Below are 16,602 nucleotides of genomic sequence, written 5' to 3'. Positions count from 1 at the left end.
AGGTGGCACCGGAAATGGTCTATCAGGGCCCGCTCATTCCACCCGGACCCCGCTGCCAGCGTCCGGAACTCCAGCGCGTAGTCCTGAGCGGTCCTCGTCCCCTGCCTCAAATGAACCAGTTGTTCGCCCGCCTCTCGACCCTCAGGCGGGTGAACAAATACAGCCCGAAAGAGGTGAGCAAACTCCCTGTAGTTCTCCAACGTGGTACCTCCCTTTTTCCACACTGCGTTGGCCCACTCCAGGGCTCTCCCACCAAGGCAGGAAACGAGGACGGATACCTTCTCCCGCTCCCGGGGCTCCCGCTTTCCTCCGACACATTGGTGCGGGGATTAAGAAGCGCGGTTTGGCAGGTCACGTTTCGGAGGATGCATGATTTGACCTTTGCCGCTCCCGAGCCCGTTGGGGAGTTGCAGCAATGAGACTGGATCGCAATTGGATATCACGAAAAAGGGGGTGAAAAAATTGTCATCTTTAGTCATGTTGTACTTTTCTTAAACGTCGTTTTGACTAAAACAAGCCGACAAGAAAATGTCATTTGAAAAAGGTCAACCCTTGTGAAAAAAAAGAATCCAGTATAACTGCAGTTACAGTGCAGTATAACTGCAGTTCAACTGCAGTACACTGCAGTTATTTGGCAATTACTGCGTCCAAAATACCACAGTCGACTGCAGTTACTGCACTTTTACTGCAGTTTGAAACTGCAATCTTTTTTTGTAAGGGAAGTATTTGCTGTGAGCCAATGTGGTAACCTAGGTAACCACAGGTTGTTTTTCCCCACAGGAGGGCGGACGCAACGTTCTATCTAATACGATGTATATAAACCCTGGATTGCTGATGATATGTATTGGCCAATGAGAGACTTTGAAGCCACCGATCGGCCATATTGGCACTCCCCAGAAGGAGCAGTCCTCCATAGGAATGAATGGAATTCTATAGTATAGCATTTAAATGTTTCAAGGACAAAATTATATGTATTTAAGTATTTTTTTGTTGTAGTGGGGACAGTAACGTTAGAACTTTAAAAAAAATTATACTTCAAGGAAAATGTTTTTAGATATTTTATAATTTTTTATTTGTATGTTTAGCTCAAATAATATAATTTAAAAGTATGCATGAATGTGTCTGTAATATAATAAACGTGCCAAAAACAAATGAAGACATTTATAAATGTGCCAAGATGGAGGTGTGGTGGCTTGGAAACAGCTCCCACTGTCAGCCATTATTGTATATAAACCATTGATCTAATACTGACTGCGACTATTGGAATCACTCCCTCAGGCCCTCTCAAACCACATCCTGCAAATGAATGGCTCAATAACTGCAGATGCTCTGGGTGTAACAGGGGAGCTAGCCAGCCAAACAGTGTCTTGTCTGCACAGGAGCTCTCTGCCGTCAGTGGAATCCACAGGGACCTCATCATTCCACAGAAGAGTGGAAGAAGTGATGAATAAGACTGAGCACAGGAGATCAGTCCATCTGTCAGCTGTAATAGGAGATGCCTGATAAGGGTGGAGCACTATACGTAGAGTTGCCCAAGGACAAGGATATTAGCTACTGAGATGTTACAGTAACTTTACTGAAAAACAGCATGTACTACATTGGAATGTATCCATTTGCATGTGGTATGTGTGAGCAGTGAGTACATGCTCACACTTGTGCCTTAATGTTCTGGTCAGTAACTAGCTAGCACTCACGTGGCTGCTAGCATCATCATGAAAAGGGGCATGAGGAAAGCCTTACAATATTATGTTTTTCTAAGTAGTGAGAACGATTGGGAGCAGGCAATGTTGAAAAGTAATCTTTAAGTCCTCCCGAGTGGCGCAGCGGTCTAAGGGTGTGCATCATTTTGAGTGAACTGTTTATATGGTATTTGTGGGGTGGTTGAATAAGCAAGGTTTAAGTTTTGTGTTTCTAGCGTGTATTAAATGATTTTCCCTCTCTGAGAGTGTACGGTGTAATGGCAGGGCTTGTGAAAACAATCAACCCATCAGTGTTGTGGTTGTGACAGGGAGCTGAACTATAAAAGTCTGAGATCACAGGGAGTGACAGCCCCAGGTCTTCTCAGCTTGAGACACAGACAGACAGAGAGAGAGAGAGAGAGAGAGAGAGAGAGAGAGAGAGAGAGAGAGACACACACACACACAGAGACAGAGCGAGAGAGAGACAGAGCGAGAAAGAAAGAGAGAGAGAGAGAGAGAGAGAGAGAGAGAGAGAGAGAGAGAGAGAGAGAGAGTATAGCCACACCCAGGGTGGTGCACACAGACCCCTAACACTAAGACACAATGTTCTCTTCCTTCACCCCACACTCCTTCTCTGGCTCTCTCACGCAGTCATTGCATGGCAGAGGTTCGTTTTAGAGTTCCATAATCACTTTTAGTTTGATTATGGTGATTAACTCACACATACATGCACATTGCACACAGGCAAACACGAAAAGGACATGTACGCAAGAACATCCCAAATACATAAACACACAAATGCAAATATGTATACTTTATGACTAAATACCATGTCCCATTGTCACGCCCTGGCTCTGGGGACTCTTAAATGTTGAGCCAGGGTGTGGACTTGTTATGTTTAGTTTTCTATGGGTTTTGTTCTAGATCGTTTATTTCTATGTTGGCCAGGGTGGTTCCCAATCAGAGACAGCTGTAGCTCGTTGTCTCTGATTGGGGACAATACTTAGGCAGCCTGTGTTCACTAGTTTATTGTGGGATCTTGTTCCGTATGGTTTTGTTGTATTACCTAGGACTTCACGTATCATTTTGTTGTTTTTGTTCGTGTTGTGTACACTTAATAAAAGTATGTACGCCTATCACGCTGCGCCTTGGTCCACTTCTCATAACGATCGTGACAGAAGATCCCACCATCAGAGGACCAAGCAGCGTGCCAAACAGGAGAAGTTGGCGATGTCCCAGGTGGGCGAATGGTGGTCTTGGGAGGACATATTCGCGGGCAGAGGGCCATGGGCAGGAGTAAAGGCCCAGGCAGGAGAGGAGAAACGGCGCCAACCGTGCCGACGACGGACACGCGAGAGGCAACCCCAAGTAATTTTTTTTGGGGGGCACACGGCGTGGACGACGGGGCTGCTGGAGGCAGCTACAGGGCGCATCGGCGATCTAGGAGAGGAGGCCACCAGGTTTGGGGGGCTGGAAGGGTGGTTGGCGGAGCCTAGAGGTAGAGCAGAGCCAACTCCCCGTACTCAGGCTAGGCAGCGTGAGACTGGGCAGGTTCCGGGTTATGCGGAGCCACGTACTGTGCCGCGAGTGTTCCGGCACAGTCCTGTACGTCCTGTGCTAGCACCACGCACGTGTCGTGCTAAGGTGGGCATGCAGCCAGGACGGAGTGTGCCGGCTCAACGCTCGTGGCCTCCAGTACCCCTCCTCGGTCCCGGATATCCTGCGCCAGTGCCACGTGCTGTAGCGCCAGTACGAGTGCACAGCCCTGTACGTCCTGTGCTGATGCCTCACACACAGGGTGTGGAGATAGGCATTCAGCCAGGACGGGTTGTGTCAGCTCTCCGCTCCAGACCTCCAGTCCGTCTCCACAGCCCGGTCCGGCCTGTTCCTGTCCCTCGCACCAAGCCTGTGGTGCACGTCGTCAGCCCGGTCCGGCCTGTTCCTGTCCCTCGCACCAAGACTGTGGTGCGCGTCGTCAGCCCGGTCCGGCCTGTTCCTGTCCCTCGCACCAAGCCTGTGGTGCGCGTCGCCAGCCCGGTCCGGCCTGTTCCTGTCCCTCGCACCAAGCCTGTGGTTCGCGTCGTCAGCCCGGCCTGTTCCTGCTCCCCGCACCAAGCCAGTGGTGCGCGTCGTCAGCCCGGTCCGGCCTGTTCCTGCCCCTCGCACCAAGCCTGTGGTGCGCGTCGTCAGCCCGGTCCGGCCTGTTCCTGCTCCCCGCACCAAGCCAGTGATGCGCGTCGTCAGCCCGGTCCGGCCTGTTCCTGACCCTCGCACCAAGCCTGTGGTGCGCGTCGTCGGCCCGGTCCGGCCTGTTCCTGCTCCCCGCACCAAGCCTGTGGTGCGCGTCGTCAGCCCGGTCCGGCCCGTTCCTGCTCCCCGCACCAAGCCAGTGGTGCGCGTCGTCAGCCCGGTCCGGCCCGTTCCTGCTCCCCGCACCAAGCCAGTGGTGCGCGTCGTCAGCCCGGTCCGGCCCGTTCCTGCTCCCCGCACCAAGCCAGTGGTGCGCGTCATCAGCCCGGTCCGGCCCGTTCCTGCTCCCGCACCAAGCCAGTGGTGCGCGTCGTCAGCCCGGTCCGGCCCGTTCCTGCTCCCCGCACCAAGCCAGTGGTGCGCGTCGCTAGCCCGGTCCGGCCCGTTCCTGCTCCCCGCACCAAGCCAGTGGTGCGCGTCGTCAGTCCGGCACGGTCCGTGCCTGTTCCGTGTCAGCTGCTCCACTCCGGAGCCAGAGCAATCCGCTCCACCGGTGTCCAGTCCAGCTCTGGCCAGCAGGGCCAGACCAGACCAGGGGCGCTACGGGGGGGTAGAGGGAGAGTGGTGGTCCCACCCGGCCCCTCCCCTGTTGTGTTTGGTTGGCGCGGTCGCAGTCCGCGCCTTTGGGGGAGGGTACTGTCATGCCCTGGCTCTGGGGACTCTTAAATGTTGAGCCAGGGTGTGGACTTGTTATGTTTAGTTTTCTATGGGTTTTGTTCTAGATCGTTTATTTCTATGTTGGCCAGGGTGGTTCCCAATCAGAGACAGCTGTAGCTCGTTGTCTCTGATTGGGGACCATACTTAGGCAGCCTGTGTTCACTAGTTTATTGTGGGATCTTGTTCCGTATGGTTTTGTTGTATTACCTAGGACTTCACGTATCGTTTTGTTGTTTTTGTTCGTGTTGTGTACACTTAATAAAAGTATGTACGCCTATCACGCTGCGCCTTGGTCCGCTTCTCATAACGATCGTGACACCCATCCAACCATTTCTTGCAAGTTTGTTCAGAATCCCTTAGTAATTGTGCAATTTGGCTTCAAAACACAAACTTCAGGCTTCAAAATATAATAGGCAAGCTTTGTTTTGATATCTGTTGGGCAATATATGAACATGTATCAACTTATACTCATAAATGTGAGAAGTCCTTTCATGTAACTTTGTATTTACAGCCTGGTAAATGTAACCACCTGCCCTGAGCTATAAGTTAAAAGAGAGGCACCTATAAGTCTAGAGGCACAGATACCTGCGGGCTCTACAAGACCTGCCTGTATAGCTCAGCCTGATTTCCATGTTTTCTTAAATGTTTTATATTGTGAAGGAATGACCCTAGGCTTGTTAAACCTCACGTGGTTTCACAAGGCTAGAATAACCCTATTTCCCTTGAAAACAGAGGCATGGCCAGCTCAAGGCCTCCACAGAACATTGGTGCAAGATAACAAGGTGATACTTCCTTATTGTGGCATGATTAATAGGCCTATCTGCTCATAATCACACAATCTGTGTTTTCTGTCTTATAATCACAATACAATACAATGTGTGTCTATCACTCTGAATTTATTGGGTTGTATTTGATAAGAAGAGATAAGGTGTGTTCGTTGTTTCACTGGAATTCACATTCTTTAGGATATGACACTTAGGCCTAATGACGCTGTAAATTCCTGCATGATTGAGCAGAAGCTAAATCAATGTAGGCCTACTGGCCTTTGTATTTGTATTTATTAAGGATCCCCATACTCTTCCTGGGGTCCTGCAACATTAAGGCAATTACATACAATTTAAAATATTACATGACATTATATTTCATAACACTTTACCCAATACATTTAGTGTGTTCCCTCAGGCCACTACTCCACTTTCACATATTTATCACATATTTACAATATATGTAGCCTTGCACTACAGGTAAGCAGGGACAGCAATCTAAAGGGGAAACAAATCTATAGAGCAAGTGGATCTATCCTCTCCAATACATAATACATAACAAATAGAAACATATTTCTTCCTAATACTGGTATATATAAATTAGTCCATACATAAGCCTTATAAAAGTTGTTATGTAACCAAAGCATTGAGTGCGCTGCATACTAGGTTATGTCAATATTAAACAGAGGCATATTTGCATTCGCGCCAAGACTCCAATTCCATCATTGGCTCACATCCATTCACAGATAAATCAACTGGTGATAAACAGCTCTTTCATCTAAACGACTCTCATTTTGTTTGACGGTCAAATCCAACCCTTTTCATGCTTTTTTATGTATTGTAGGTGCATATTTTACATAACCATTGAGTCAAGTATTTTTTGATGGCACAAAGGTCATGGGATTGGAAACAGGTATGTTAGTCTTAACTAGTCTATTCAATTATATCTTGTGCTAACACATTTCTGTGTATTACTGGTACTAATGTTTTCTAGTTCTATACACAAGCGTTATTCAGCAGCTCACTCAATGCTGGAGGTGACATCTCTACTCTACCCCTCCACTGTCCTGGGCAGAATTCCCATAACTTATCACTGCTGCGACTAAGCATAATTTACTGACATACCGGTAGGATGATACTCTGGCTTAAGTTACTAATTCCATAACAACGAACACACCTTGTCACTCAAACTCCCCACATATTGGGCTATTGAAAGTGGAAGATTTACATGTACGCAGGAGATATACACACACCTCAGGTCAGAATATCCAAGCTATTTCTATAACTGACCACCACTAAACTTTGTTTACTGACATAGGACTGTACTCTTATTAAGTTATTAGCAGATGCCTCAAACTCTTCACATATTGGGCTATTAAAGGTAGTGGAAGATGTATGCAGGAGTTATACACACTCATTTCAAGTCAGAAACCCCATGCTGTTCACAACAGAGTGTGAAGTTCCATCCTTTAGCCAAAACAATGAGTGGTTTTTAACAGCACAAGATCATAATACTGAATCATATCCTAGGCAAGCCATTAAACAGATTATAATGATCATGTAAATTATAGAAAGTTAATATAACCCTTTCAACAGGCCAGGAACTCCCTGTTGTGATTCTATCAAGTCCAAAAGTGCAGGCACAATGTTTAGATATATAATTTCTTGCTATTTAAAGGATATACAAAACAATTTTTTCAAATTATCTTCTGTACAGATGCCGTATCTTAATTTGATCCAGTTTCTCACAGCAGGAAAATAATCTTGCAGCATCAGGAAATTTGAATTATTATGTGGATTATAATGAATGGACATTTTTTGTTAGGGCAAATCAAGTCTAACATTTGAATGTAGAAATTATAAACTTTAGAAGCCTTTGTAAACCTCAAATACACAACAATGTCTGTTTGTTCCAGTATTATTATTATATTCTCCTGACAACGGATACAATCAATTTCAGTTGGGGGAAATTCAACAGAGCCACATTGATTAATCCAATCTATACTGATTCTGTTAACGGAAACAAAATTAACTCATCATGATACACTATATTCAACCATCCCAAAATGTTAGATTTGTTGCTTAAATTAGAGTAGCTTCCCATATGAAAAAAATCTGCTCTCATACAGTCACAGGTCAACACTAATACTGATATATGAAGTAAATATCAAAAACCTTTGTCACCTTGCCTAACATACAGCAATCAAACACAGCTTTACATACAAACACACCAGAGCTCTACTTTAAACTATTTGTCAGCACACTAGTCTAGAGTAACTAAGTAGCTTTACATCTACCAGTCCCACAAGCCCACATTCCACCCATTTTCAATGTACCTGGATCAGAGCAATTATCCGTGACCCTTCCTGACGATGATCTGAGTGTTGTGACTGTATGTGTGTGTGACTCAATATGGGAATCTACTGTTTCTTGCCTTACACGGCAGGGTGAGGCTGTCAGCAGCACTCACCACCAGCCCAACGCTGTTCTACCAGACCATGCCACTCCCAACTACAAGCCAGACAGGCCTACCTAGCTCCCCCTACAGAGAGAAGAATGACGGTGCACTGGTGAACACAGAGTAGGTAGGTGAAGAAATAGCCAGTGGTTAAATTAAGTTGGTTATAGACTGGCCATATTCATTTTTTTACTGTCACGTTGTCAGCGGAGTTGAGTGTCAGAGGGACTAAAGACAATTGTTTGTCTTTGTGTCCAATGTTTTAGCAATTCAAGAGGAGCTTTCATACTTGGTCTCAGATTATAGTATCGGACTTCATTGGTGTGAAGGAGTGTGTAGGTGCCTTTGTTTAAGAGTGTGTGTGTGCATGCATGCGTGCATGTGTTTGTGACGATGCATGAGTCTCTTAAAACACGGGAGCCATCCCTTCAAACATGCTGTTAATTGGGTCGTTAGGCTGTGTTTTCAGTTGTTATACCTGGTAATTGAAAGGTGTAACAGCTAAATGAAAGGTGTACCATCACTACATGGTGGCAGTGGTAGTGCCATGGTGCAGAATGTGGGTCTGTTACATAAGAGTGATTTTAATAGCGCTCTGGCATGAGAGGTGTGCAGTGTAAACAGAACTGTGCAAACTGTGTGTGTGACGGAGGCCACTGAGTTCTTGGGGACCTTCAATGCTGCAGAAATTTTTTGGTACCCTTCCCCAGATCTGTGCCTAGACACAATCCTGTCTCGGAGCACTACGGACAATTCCTTCGACATCATGGCTTGGTTTTTGCTCTGACATGCACTGTCAACTTCACTCAGTACTTTGTTGAAGCACCTTTGGCAGCGATTACAGCCTCGAGTCTTCTTGGGTATGACGCTACAAGCTTGGCACACCTGTATTTGGGGAGTTTCTCCTATTCTTCTCTGCAGATCCTCTCAAGCTCTGTCAGGTTGGATGTGGAGCGTCGCTGCACAGCTATTTTAAGGTCTCTCCAGAGATGTTCGATCGGGTTCAAGTCCGGGTTCTGGCTGGGCCACTCAAGGACATTCAGAGACTTGTCCCGAAGTCACTCATGCGTGATCATGGCTGTGATCTTAGGGTTGTTGTCCTGTTGGAAGGTGAACCTTCACCCCAGTCGGAGGTCCTGAGCACTCTGGAGCAGGTTTTCATCAAGAATTTCTCTGTACTTTGCTCTGTTCATCTTTCCCTCGATCCTGACTAGTCTCCCAGTCCCTGCCGCTGAAAAATACCCCCACAGCATGATGCTGCCACCACCATCCTTCACCATAGGGATGGTGCCAGGTTTCCTCCTGACGTGATGCTTGTCATTCAGGCCAAAGAGTTCAATCTTGGTTTCATCAGACCAGATAATCTTGTTTCTCATGGTCTGAGAGTCCTTTAGGTGTCTTTTGGCAAACTCCAAGCGGGCTGTCATCTGGCCACTCTACCATAAAGGCCTGATTGGTGGAGTGCTGCAGAGATGGTTGTCCTTCTGGAAGGTTCTCCCATCTCCACAGACGAACTCTGGAGCTCTGTCAGAGTGAACATCGGGTTCTTGGTCAACTCCCTGACCAAGGCCCTTCTCCGCCGATTGCTCATTTTGGCCGGGTGGCCAGCTCTATGAAGTGGCTTTGTGGTTCCAAACTTCTTCCATTTAAGAATGACAGAGGCCACTGAGTTCTTGGGGACCTTCAATGCTGCATACATTTTTTGGTACCCTTCCCCAGATCTGTGCCTCGACACAATCCTGTCTCGGAGCTCTACGGACAATTCCTTCGACCTCATAGCTTGGTTTTTGCTCTGACATGCACTGTCAACTGTGGGACCTTATATAGACAGGTGTGTGCCTTTCCAAATCAAGTCCAATCAATATAATGTACCACAGGTGGACTCAAATCAAGTTGTAGAAACATCTCAAGGATGATCAATGGAAACAGGATGCACCCGAGCTCAATTTCGATTCTCATAGCAAAAGGTCTGAATATATATAAAGGTATTTCAGTTTTTTATTTTTAATACATTTTCTAAAATTTCTAAAAACCTGTTTTTGCTTTGTCATTATGGGGTATTGTGTGTAGATTGATGCGGGGGAAAATAATTGTATCCATTTTAGAATAACGTAACAAAATGTGGAAAAAGTGAAGGGGTCTGAATACTTTCCGAGGGGGTTGGCTTAGTTAGATAAATATGCCTATTATTTAACAAGCTTCAGCAAGTTTTCAAGTTTATTAGTCTTTACATCTGACCAAATTATGTAGATGTTGGAAGATGACAAAAAATGCCCACTTTAAACTGAGTTGGAGAAGTGTGTCTGGCTTCATTCTTTGTCTGCTAAAAACACTTTAGGAGGCAGGGCACAGCCTGGTTGCAAACAAACAGTGTACATATGTTACTGTGTGAGACTGGGGGGTAAACCATGGCCGCATGTTAACACTTCTCAACATCTGGATCTGGCTAAGCAGCGCCATGGTATGGGGTAAACTGTTGCTAGCATAGCTAGCTACCTTCATAAGTTGCCTGTTTTGTGCCATTTTGGTTGCTCTGATGAAATCAAATTAAACAATCAATGTATGTTACAGTTTCTCTTAGTTTTAGTTATCCCAAGAGTTTACATTGCAGTTGACAAGCAGCTAAAGTTACCCCCTATCCTGCAGTTCCACTAATTAGCGTTGCAAGTGATCAAAGTATGACAGACAGTTAACACTTACCATTGACAGTTGTGGTACAGTGGCATCGCGCCGCATTGTGCTTGATCAGGTGTAATATCAAAGAGGACTCCTTTCTTAGAAGAGTTTGTTAATATGCCTGCTCAGTGATCACTACTGTTTCTTGCTTTTTCTGACAGCAAAGACAGTAGACGCAACGGCCAGAGTTCGATTGATCATTGTTCTTCTAATTATCCTGGCTGGCAAAGTACCAGGATGTTGTTTAGAGCAGTTTTGAATCTGAATTTAGAAACTGAATTTGAAAACTGAATCTGAATGAATCTGATAAATAAAATATATGAAACTTTGGTCACATAAAATAATAGTTTGTAAACTTGATACACAGAAAATGAATGCAATATCTACCATATTGAAACTGAATATATATATAAATATTACATTTGAATATTGAATTAAATTGAAAACTGAATGCAATTTTAATTCAATTCAGTTTCAAATCATGAAACACTAGTTCAATTTGGGAATTTAATGATTCAATTTGTGCATTACTGATTCAAAAATATTGAATTCAAATTCAATATCCTAACACAACTTAAATTTATCAAATTCTAATTCCAATATCCTAACACAAATTCAAATGTATAAAATTCACATTTAATATCCTAACACAAATTATAAATTATAAAATTCAAATACAATTTCTGTTGACACTGAAATCACTCCATATATGAGCAAGTCCATGTAATGCTTTGTAGGTTAGCAGTAAATCCTTGAAATCAGCCCTGGCCTTAACAGGAAGCCAGCACTGGAGTAATATGATACAATTTTTTGGTTCTAGTCAAGATTTTAGCAGCCGTATTTAGCACTAGCTGAAGTGTAAATGTAAATGTTTATTTATTGCTTTATCAGGGTAGCCGAAGAGTAGAGCATAGCAGTAAGATAATCTTGAAGTGACAAAAGCATGGATTAGCTTTACTGCCACATTTTTGGACAAAAAGTTTCAGATTTTTGCAACGCTACAAAGAAAAAAGCTGCTCTTTAAATATTTTTGTTATGTTCGTCAAAAGAGAGATCAAGGTCCAGAGTTACGCCGAGGTCCTTCACAGTTTTATTTGAGACGACTGTAAAACCATCAACATTAATTGTCAGATCAAACAGCAGATCATCTCTTTGTTTAATGGGACCTAGAACTTGCATCTCTGTTCTGTCCATGTTCAAAAGTAAAACATTTGCCGCCATCAACTTCCTTATGTCTGAAACACAGGCTTCCAGGGTAGGCAATTTTGGGGCTTCACCATGTTTCATCAATGTATAGCTGAATGTCGTCTGCATAGCAGTGAAAGTTAACATTTTGTTTCAGAATGACATCCCCAAGAGGTAGAATATATAGTGAAAACAATAGTGGTCCTAAAACGGAACATTGAGGAACACTGAAACTTACCATTGATTTTTCAGAGGACAAACCATCCACAGAGACAAACTGACATCTTTCAGACAGATAAGATCTAAACCAGGCAAGAACTTGTCCGTGTAGACCAATTAGGGTTTCCAATCTCTCCAAAATAATGTGCTGATCGATTGTGTCAAAAGCAGCACTAAAGTCTTAGGAGCATGAGAACAGACGCAGAATCTTGGTCTGATGCCATTAAAAGGTAATTTACCACCTTCACGAGTGCGGTCTCAGTACTATGATGGGGTTTAAAACCAGACTGGAGTGTTTCGTATACATTATTTGTCTTCAGGAAGTCAGTGAGTTGCTGCGCAATGGGTTTTTCAAACAATTTTGAGAAGGAATTGGAGATTCGATATAGGCCGCTAGATTTTTTTATTTTCCAGGTCAAGGTTTAGCTTTTTCAGGGGAGGCTTTACTACTGCCACTTTTAGTGAGTTTGGTACACATCTGGAGGATAGGGAGCCATTTATGAGGTTCAACATAGGAGGCCCAAGCACAGGAAGTAGCTCGTTCAGTAGTTTGGTTGGAATATGGTCCAGTAGGCAGCTGGAAGGTTTAGAGGCCATTACTATTTTTGTGAATGCGTCGAGAGATACAGGATTAAAAAACTTGAGAGTGTCTCCATTGGTCCGAAGTCCTGGCAGTTCTGTGCAGACTCAGGACAACTGAGTTTTGGAGAAATATGCGTATTCAAAGAGGAGTCCATAATTTGCTTTCTAATGATAATTATATTTTTGTTGAAGAAGTTCATGAATTCAACACTGCTGAAGTGAAGGCCATCCTTACTTGGGGAATGCTGCTTTTTAGTTAGCTTTGCGACAGTATAAAAAAATTAATGTTGGATTGTTTTTATTCTCCTCAATCAGGTTGGAAAAGTAGGCTGATCGAGCAGCAGTGAGGGCTTTTCGATGTTGCACCGTAATGTCTTTCCAAGCTAGTCGGAAGACTTCCAATTTGGTGGAGTGCCATATCTGTTCCAATTTTCTGGAAGCTTGCTTCAGGGCTCTGGTATTTTCTGTATACCAGGGAGCTAGTTGCTTATGACCAATATTTTTTGTTTTTAGCGGTGCGTCTGCATCTAGGGTATTACGCAAGGTTAAGTTTAGATCCTTGGTTAGGTGGTTAACATATTGTTGTACTCCAGCATCCTTGGGTAGGTGGAGGGAGTCTGAAAGAGCATCTAGGAATCTATGTGTTATCCGAGAATTTATAGCGCATCTTTTGATAATTGGTTGGGTCTGAGAGAATTATTTGTTGCAATTGCAAATGTAATAAAATGGTGGTCCGATAGTCCAGGATTATGAGGAAAAACATTTAGATCCACAATATCTATTCCACAAGACAAATCTAGATCCAGGGTATGATTATGGCAAAGCGTAGGTCCCGAGACATGTTGGACAAAACCCACTGAGTCAATGATGGCTCCGAAAGCCTTTTGGAGAGGGTCTGTGGACAATCAAATTGTATTTATAAAGCCCTTTTTACATCTGCAGATGTCACAAAGTGCTATACAGAAACCCAGCCTAAAACCCCAAACAGCAAGCAATGCAGATGTAGAAGCACAGTGGCTAGGAAAATCTCCCTAGAAAGGCAGAAACCTAGGAAGAAACCTAGAGAGGAACCAGGCTCTGAGGGGTGGCCAGTCCCCTTCTGGCTGTGCCGGGTAGAGATTATAACAGTACATGGCCATTAAGGCCAGAATTTTCTCCAAGATGTTACTGAACTCAGCACAAGCACTGACGTAATGTTCCTGATTATTACAATAAGGACAGTGGGTATACCGCTACGGATGATCCCACGGGTGATGCAGTACTCTGCAAAGCTGTCTCTGTAGCTGGGGGGGAAGCTTTGACAGGAGGATATTCACGTGGAAGCCGCACCTCAGCTCGGACCGGGAGGAACCATCCATAGTACTCAGCATACCCATTAGTGTGTTCACAGCAGAGGAGAAATCCTTCAATCCGTGGGCGTCTCCTATCTTCACAGCAGGAGTTAAGTATGTCCTTGAGCTCCTCCTATACAATCTGCCTTGGCTGGCCGTATATCTGTTGGAGAGCCTGGATAGCGCTTGTGTATGGCATGGGGTCGTTGGCATACCTCTTGGCCACCTTGTAAGCACTGGGCAACTTTAGACGGGTCTAACAGTACCTGCTACATATAGTCCTCCGTTAGATGCCTGTGAGGGCCCAGCACACTATCCAGTCCCTTTTTAAGCATTACAAAGTCACTTTCCTTGCCTGAGCTGAACGTAGTTAGTTTGGGCTTCGGTAGTCCATAAGATGAGACGATGGCCATCTCCATAAGGCTGGGCATCGTGGGGTCTGCTGGAGGCCAAGCTGGTGCATTTGGTGGCACTGAATATGGGTACCAAGGCCCAGGCTGTGGCACAAGGATATGGTGCTGGCTATGGCCAGGGTTGTGCAGCTGGCTGCTGCTTGGGTTGAGGTGGGTCTAGGGGCTGTGGCCCAGGACGTGGAGGTGTCTGGGCAGGCTGAGCTGGACCTAGTCCTGGCGGTGGCCCAATCAGTGATACTGGCCAGGAAGGTTGTATTTGGATGACTCCCGGTAGCATGAATGGGGCTATGTGGCTCCAGGAGAGGAAGGCTCTGATGGCATTGGAGATAGGAGGGGTACTGGTATTTTTTTATTTTACCTTTATTTAACTAGGCAAGTCAGTTAAGAACAAATTCTTCTTTACAATGACGGCCTACACCTGCCAAACCCGGACGACGCTGGGCCAATTGTGCGCCGCCCTATGGGACTCCCAATCACGGCCGGTTGTGATACAGCCTGGAATCGAACCAGGGGGTCTGTAGTGACACCTCAAGCACTGAGATGCAGTGCCTTAGACCACTGCGCCACTCGGGAGCATGGAGTATGGAGTGCTGACGTATGGGTGGCTGTAACTGTGTGGCTAGGGAACTTGTCTGGCTTCGTTCATGACGACTGATAGCTTCCTCATCTGTCTGCTAATATCCTGCCAACATGCCTCCTTCCTACTCCATCTCTGATCTTTGCTTACCCTCTCCTCGATGTGGGCAGCCGCTGTTGAGTAGTAGAACACTTCCATCACCTCCTCTCTCTCTCTCCTTCATTATTTTCTCGAGCCTGCAGAGAGAAAGATTTGGTGGCTTAAGTGGGCTACTGTCTGTTCTTAAAAAAACTGCAGATACAGTATGTTACATCAGGTTGGCTATCACCAACAACATGTCATAATATTCAACCGCAAATAATGTGGCATATCTAACCATAACAGTGCAATTCTATAAGGGGAAAATAAAATTAATGGACATAGGCCTATTCAATAACATTAAATAAATGATGAAGTGCAACGTTGGAGAGAGAGTTCCAGGCTAATGTCTATCAGAGCAGAGAGAGGGAGAGAGAGAGAGATGGAAATATAATCTCATTCTAGTTCTGTGATAGAGATACAGGCGCACGCTTGCCTCTCTCAACACAGCAAAAGCCACGCGTTGGTGTCGAAACATAGGCTTATACCTCTAAATCAAACAAAAACAAAAGAGTGAACTGCATGCACAGAGAAAGAAAGAAAGGGAGATTAGTGTAACCCCCCCCCCCCCCCCCCCCCCCCCCCGTTCCCGAATCCCTCCTATAACTGTGCTTAATGAATTCAACAGCCTAGAGAATGAGTATATTGCATTTTTATTGCATGGTTGGTCCTTAAAGGTCTGCCATTTTATCTGTTTAGTGATAGCCATAATTAACGTAGAACGTAAACAATAGGCCCATATCATCTAGTCTGGGTACCAGTCTTTTTAGCTAACATTCCACTCCTTGCCACTCTTGTCATTTGCCAAAGAGACTGGCCTTTCGGCAATCTCAACGCTCAGTATGCATAGAATTGGAATTTTAAGAACAATAAACAATACCATTGTGAGCTGCTGCGGTCATTCCCTTGTGAGAAGGAAGTGTCAATGCAAGATCATGTTGTTCAAAGTGGCAAGAGTGAACTCCGTAATGAGAGAGAGAAATAATGATCCATAAAATATTAGCCAACAAGATTCAATCGAACCAAGTTTGCTTTCCTTCTTGCGCAATTCATGCATCTCTGCTGGCATCTCCACTGGCCTCTCTCTCTTCCATCCTCTCTCTATTCCAATTACAGCTCTCAAACCAGTAGCCTAGCCCAATACGTGTCCCAGAAGTAGCAATATAGTTTGGTCACTTATTTTGAGCAATTAAAAAAGATATACTGTATATATTTGGGAAAGAACCACCTTGCTCTTGCTTGCTGGATATAAAATAGGCTACAGCATTCACAATGAACTGGCGGGAAAATTTGAATGATGAGCTTCTCTTGTGTGATCACATTGGCTGGTGGTAAAAATTCAATATACTGTAATCCGCCTAATGTTTACAATGCAATCTAATGTGCCCAATGCTGGAATGTTTACAATCAAATTTAAGAATTAAGTTAGAACATTTTCCTATCTGTCTAATTTGCATAAACATTGTGATTGGAGGATAGCTGTGAGGATTATCAAATCAGGATTAAATCCTCTGATCTCCTCGAGCGCATTAATGATAGAAGGTTCATATTTGAAGATTGCCGAAAGGCCAGTCTCTTTGGCAATGACAAGGAGTGGCAAGGAGTGGAATGTTAGCTAAAGAGACTGGTACTCAGGCTACATATGATCCCCAGTGATATCCCCAAAGATCAAA

The 16,602-nt window shown here is 44.7% G+C and overlaps 1 protein-coding gene across 5 annotated transcripts in view; it reads right to left on the bottom strand.

Annotated features, from left to right (window-relative positions):
• Positions 1-7,781, bottom strand: part of LOC311132384 (myocardial zonula adherens protein-like) — a 69,224-nt gene extending 61,443 nt beyond the window's left edge. For 3 of the 5 annotated variants that reach the window (XM_084165644.1, XM_084165646.1, XM_084165643.1), the window contains exon 1: positions 7,687-7,777. The gene's annotated coding sequence lies outside the window, so the exon portion shown is untranslated. Of the gene's footprint in view, positions 1-7,686 lie in introns of all 5 variants that reach the window. The other 2 variants (XM_084165645.1, XM_084165647.1) reach the window with 2 other exon arrangements.
• Between the last annotated feature and the right edge of the window lie 8,821 nt (positions 7,782-16,602).

Source organism: Coregonus lavaretus (assembly GCF_964263955.1).
Source record: "Coregonus lavaretus genome assembly, chromosome: 7".
In the NCBI taxonomy this organism is placed as follows: Eukaryota; Metazoa; Chordata; class Actinopteri; order Salmoniformes; family Salmonidae; genus Coregonus; species Coregonus lavaretus.
Note: the sequence above shows the minus strand (reverse complement) of the source record. Positions and strands in the feature narration are given on the sequence as shown.